This window comes from Phalacrocorax aristotelis, chromosome 2 (assembly GCF_949628215.1).
Source record: "Phalacrocorax aristotelis chromosome 2, bGulAri2.1, whole genome shotgun sequence".
NCBI classification, from domain to species: Eukaryota; Metazoa; Chordata; class Aves; order Suliformes; family Phalacrocoracidae; genus Phalacrocorax; species Phalacrocorax aristotelis.
In genome coordinates this window covers 75617400-75623689 of record NC_134277.1, presented here as the reverse complement: position 1 = coordinate 75623689, position 6290 = coordinate 75617400, and positions in this window count along the sequence as shown.

The window sequence follows — 6290 nt, the reverse complement described above, 5'->3', positions numbered from 1 at the left end:
AGAAAGGATCATCCTTTGCATTTACAGGTGGAGAAATTGTGGCAGAAGCTGTGTCAGGTAGTCACAGAGCAGGGCAGGGGCAAAGCCAGGAATGTGTCCTGGCTGGGTGGCCCCTTTCCTTCCCCTCGTCCTAGAGCATGCGGCCTCCTTCACGCACAACTGGTTGTGTCTTCCTTGGAGGTGGGCCATAAGAGTAACAAAATTGCAGAGAAAGCCAAGTTTGCATAAATGGGGCTTTGACCTTTATCACAACCTACAGTTCTTGTGGGTGTGGTGAAGCTCCTTTAATCATTTGGGCTGTGTCTCTGTTGCTAAATAAAATTGGTCCAGGGAGTGTGTTTGAGCGCTGCTGAGCATCTGTGCTGCTTAATTTTGAGTAGGTTCTCTGGTCTTTTTGGCCTTTGCCAAGCGGTGCTCCCTAAGGCAATGCCTAGGCCTGGCACAAGGAAAACATAGAGCAGAAACCATTTCTGATAGGGAGTCTGGGTAAGGCTGAACCAAGTTTAGATGCCTCTTGACAGGACAGACCTCTGAGGTCCAGCAGCCTTTGCACCTTCCAACATCTCTGTCTCCTTGTGCAACACATGCATTGGACTCGTATCATGAAAATAGCATTCTGGTGGACCTGCACGTTATTTCAGGCATGCTGAGCTGAAAAAAAACACACCAAAACTGTAATTATGTCTTAGGGCAACCATTGCAAAATCTAAAGGATAAAGGTGGAGTGGTGGGTGGGACCAAGGCCAAGTACTGTAGATGTAGTCAGACTGGCCTCCGGGCCAGGTATACTCCCTGGACCTGATTTATTTAGCAGTCTTGATATAGCCTTAGAATCCAGCACAAATAAGTTCTTCCTACTTTAAATTTTTACTGTAGTAATTGCTACTCTTTTTCTTCTTGTATTTCTTTAGACTTTTAAAGTCCCTCTACACCATGCCAGCAGACCTTTGTAGAGATCTGGGTGGAAAATGAACCAGAGTTAATGTAAAACAACAATTGACCTTCCTTTCTTTTCATCTATGCAGTGTAATTTTTTTCAGAGTTTCATTATTAAGTTCTTGTAATATTTAATTGAATATAACTATTTTTCAAATAGTTAAGTGATAAGAAAGAGTAAAATTTAATGTCTCCTGAGCTGGAATGACAAAATATTGAAAGTATTTTTAAGTTTCTATTTTTTTTTCTGGCATCACTAGGGTGTCTTTAAGATCTCAGTTCAGAAATATATTAAAACCTCAAGAAAGCCTATAGCAATTTCACTCTACTAACAACTAACTTAGAAATATCAGTCTTCTTTCATCATTTAGGCAAAGAATAGCTGTCATACCATTGATTTATAGGTTGCAATGAATGCATGTCTTATAACAGAAAACAAGGAGTGTTGCAGATCTGAGGTTTCCTATTATCCAGAACACATCTTGAGGAAAAGCTGTTCCTGTGCTTACAGAATAGCTGCTGTTTCCAAGATAGGAGATGCTCATCTTCACCTTCTACCAAAAGGTAGGATTGCATCTGGCATGTAAATCTGCCGGCATCTTAGTCTGGTAGTATGTTCATAAACACTGCCCTCAAAAGCAAATGCACAGGCTTGGTACTGGTTGGAACCCATGAGTTACTCATGCATCTGAAGGTAACTGAGATTCTTTTTGGTTGGTTTGTCCTTAGGAGCTAAAAAGGTTGCATGATCTAATGGGACTTTGTAAAACAGGCTGGTGTTATAGAACTCCCTCATCCTTTTGCCCAAAATACCCCTGTACCTCCCTGAAACATGTTTTCACCATTTGGGGTTTAAACCTTGCCTTCTGCTCCACTGCTGTACCAAAAATGCAGGTTTGACTGTTCAGTCTTTTGGTGCCCCCAACATATGGTTAATGACGCCTCAGAGTAGGTTGCAGATAAATGCTGAGGACTTCATAGAGTGGGCCCAATGCAATGTTAAAAAGCTGATTCAGGGTATAGTTTGAGGTTTGGCATTCCCATAAAGAATGTTTCATGAAAACAAAGAACCTTTAATGGAAATATTTGGGAAGCTTGAAATACACTTTCATCAATTGTAGCAATATATAGGGGAATAAAAGGAAGTGAAAGCCTGTGTCTTATCACCAGAGATCCCAATCCCACAGAATTCAGTCTGGAAATCTACTTGAAATCATGGAAATCCGGCTACCTTTGAGACAAACCTGCCTGATGTGAATCAGCATGTAAATTTCTGTTACTTTTATTACTTATATTTGTTTGTTTAAATGTATTTACTATTTCTATTAACTATTGTTTCAAAAAACAGACAATCAGTTCAAAAAAGCACAACAGAAGGGTGGGTTTTTATTTTACTCTAAATCTGTTCAGTGCTAATGTCTTTCACATAAAGGGTTATGCTTAGGTCACGGTTGCTAAATGACATTAAAGATGAAAAGCAGTCTGTAATTTTACAATGAACAATATTAGCAATCGGTTTAACATCTGTGGAATATATTAATCGGATTTTATTTTTCTGTCACAGAAAATTTGCAGGGAAATTAATTTCTCTCCCAAATATCTTGGAGACAGAGCAATTTTGAAATGAGAAGTAAAGTGGCAAACTATTTCTGATTTGGTTTTTTCCTTTCAAATATGAACATTAAAGAAGAGCCGGTAGAAATAGTTTGTTTCTTCCAAAACAGTTTGTTTCTTCTTTCCAAAAGATCTTACCATGTTGTCTGGCACAGTAGGTGTGTTCTTTGTCTATTTACTTTTTGATCTAGTCAATACTAAATGTCGTAAAGGTGGCATGTTGAAGAAAGAAGAAAAATGAAAGAGCTTTAAGGCTCTTTGCAATCAGTAACACAAAAGGTTCTTTGCTTTGTTGCTTCATTTCAAGGCAAATATAAATTTTTTTTTTACAGTACAATTACTCACTGCAATGACTTAAACTCTCTATTTCTACCTCAAGTTCTTACTTTCCCTAGAAAAATTGTGCAGTGAAATGCTAGGGCTGGTGTTTTGCAGGAAGACACTGTGGATGATCATCATCTTGCCTTCTGACCACAAATTTTCAAAGCCTTGAAAAGTTTCTGCTTGACAAATACAACCTAAGATATTTGTACTCATTTCTCTAACCTGGCCTTTTTGTAAATGGCAAATTTATTTATGTGTAGGGAAGGTGCTAGGTTAGATTAGGGGCCATTTTGTGATTACAGTGTTTTAGTCTGCTGTGATGTACTTTTTCATTAAGCCCAGATGTTATGTAGTAGATGCAATATAAATAAAATAAATGTGTTTCAGCTTGTCCAGTATTGGGTTCCCAATGCAGATGCCTCAGCATAAAGAGCAAAACCCTTTTTGTGAAATGTGGTTGCAATGAATGGGATTTTCAGAGGGTAAAATTATGTTTAGTTTTATTCTGGTGGCTCTGAAGTCCACCAAAGGCCCCCATCAGCTTCAGTCAAAGCAGAAATAGGTCAACAGAGAGGGTTTCTGATGCACTGATCTTAAATCAGTAGCTGTTTGCTGTAACAGTTCTAACCTTTCTGCCTTTGGTCAGAACTGGCTGTCATAGCCTGAGTTGCCCATCAGCAGTCTAAGGGCTGCTTATTTTGTGGGATGTTCGTGATACTTCAAAATAGAAAGTGCTATACCAACTCCATCGCTTTATGTCAGTTTTTTTAAACAGAACCTCTGGAATAATTACTAACTGCCCATGTGAACTAAGTTTTTTCCTTGAAAGCATTGCCCAGTTTTATGGTTTGTTATAGTCCATCCCCTCATGCATGCATGCTGGTGCCTGCATGGTCCTGTTGTTGCGTGTTTGGACTCCTTGCAAGTGTTTGAAAATAGGAACAAAGGCAATATTTGTTTGGGTTGTCCTCAAACATAACCCCTGTCAATGGAGGCCATAGGTGGGCGCCAAGGCCAGCTGCTCGACTGATAATATGTATACTCAAGAGTTTTCTCTGAATGAATGTGGGTTGAAAAATAAGCCTGTGTTGGAATTCAGATATCGTGAGGTTATAGCAGGAGTGTGTTATTACCCCACTCGGCAGAAATAGACTTCAGTGTTGATTCTCCTTTCCCAAAAGGTGAAGCAAAAGTACATATACTACCTTCTGTCCTCATCTACAAGAATCCCAGAATCAGGGGTCCATCATGAAAAAAGGTTCAATGCATTTATTTAATGTGTGCTGTCAGTGTCCATGAAGCAGAAAGTATCAAACCTATTCCTGAGTGTTTATGTTAGGTTCCCTCCATGCAAGCAGGGTGGCTCCTTTTTCTCCCTGGGTCAAAGTTAGTGTTTTGAAAGCTGAAGGCTATTATGAGTTCTGGTTATACATGGCTAGCTTATAAGTGTGATGTCTGCTTGTATGATATGTGTCTATGGAGTGAGCCAACTGCATCTTGCCCAAAATGTTTTCCAAGCACAGGTTATGGAGGCCAAAACATTTCTGGGCTAAAAAAAGAAGGCTAACCTACTTTATAGAGGCTATTACACACCATACTTTAAAGTTGCTCTCAATTTAGATTCTAATAATTTGAAACCTTGATAAACATTGGGTAGAAACCATCTGAGGGCCTGAAATGTATCAAGGTCTAGAGGCATAACTTGGAAAAAACTCACTGCCCTTTTTTATAACTCTAAAATATTGGAACGTCTCTGAAGGGCACTATTTTAAATTCCTTCTTCTTGCCACTCAAGCTTTGCTTTAAACTCATGAGCCAGAAAAGTAATTTTGGAGAGTCTGGAAATGTAATCATAAGATCTGGAAGAATGGCCACATAAAGTATGCTGCTAGCTTAAGTAAGGTATGAGACAGAGAATTTTCAGTGTGCCAGTTTGAGAAAAATGTTGAAATAATGAAAGGAACCTATTCTCTTTTTTAACAATTAGTATTTATAATTATGACTAGAGTCTATGCCTCTCTAGCTGCAGTTACAAAGGAGGATGCATTCAAGATCTCCACCATAATCAGGGCTGTACAGATGAAGTATGCATCTGATGTGGTAATCTCTAATCTAACTTTAGCATTAAAGGCATCTCTTCGTGAAACACCAGTGTTTTATCCTAGAATACCTCTTAGAACCAATGGTGCTTCATAAACACCTAGCAATTCAAGGATGGTAGGTCAAAGTGTTCTGTGTTTCTGCCAGCAAGACTTTCTACTTGTCCATGGTGTATGAGCTGCTGACTGTCTAGATATTCATGGCAAATAGCTTAGTCAACACTTCAGCGCTATTTTCCTGTTTCCTGTTTAAGATACCAACCCTCTGAAATGATGCTCGGTGCTTATGCCTGGTTTCATTTCAGCTCTCAAATAATAAAGACCCAGGCTGTTTGAATTAATGCAAACTGTCTTGGGTGTAAAATTAAAATAAAACCCTGACTTTTTTCCTACCCTCACGTAGTCTGTATTTATTTATTTAAGTTTACATAGAACCCTATTTTGTTAATACAGAATTAAACTGTTGCAGAGCAGACAACTTGCTGCCCCATTCTTGTGCTGCAGAATTCCCCACAGTGGCACTTGCTAGCTCTGGTTTCCCATTGTAACAGGGGCTGGGCAGGCATCTGCATCATATAGCATGAACTTTGCTCTGGCTGACCCCAGCTGAACAGGGCAGAGGCTCTTTCCTCCTGCCCTTTGCCTTCTCCCCATCAAATCTGTGACTGTCACTGTTGATATGAACAGTTGCACACTGTGCCATAATGTCCCACCTGTACAAAAACATTGGAAATGCCAGCACAGCAGAATTCACTCCTGTTGCTGTTAATAATGCTTTTCATCTATTTAGCACTGTCACAGGTAGCTATTCAAAGTGCAAATCAGAGCAGAAGAGGGCATTTTGGCATGGTTTAAGTTTGTCTGGGTTCATATGGTTCCTTATAAGTTCATGAGGAAAAAACAGTAAGTCCTTTTGCTAGTTCAATGGTCTTTGTAACATCATTCAGGGACTGAGTCTGGGAATCTGGATGTAGTACCATGCCCACCTTGGAGAGCTGGGCTCCACCTTCTGGGATTTCAGCTTGAGCATCCACCCCAAAGCACTGTGAGACATGCTTGGTATTAGGCACATCCAATTCCTAGCAAAGCACTTCAGCATGTGCTGAAGCACTTGTGTGAACAGGGAAGGATTATTAAGATTGTAGGTGTGGTTATGAACTTTGTTGAATCAGGTTGTTGTTTTCTATGGTTTTTTTTTTGTTTTGTTTTGTTTTTGTAAGAGGTCCATGTAGGTGCTTCCTACTTTGTCTGTTCAGTTTGAGCCTGAGAGCATTTTAGAGCTGCTGAGCACTCTTCATTGCAGGAAGATTCAATAGG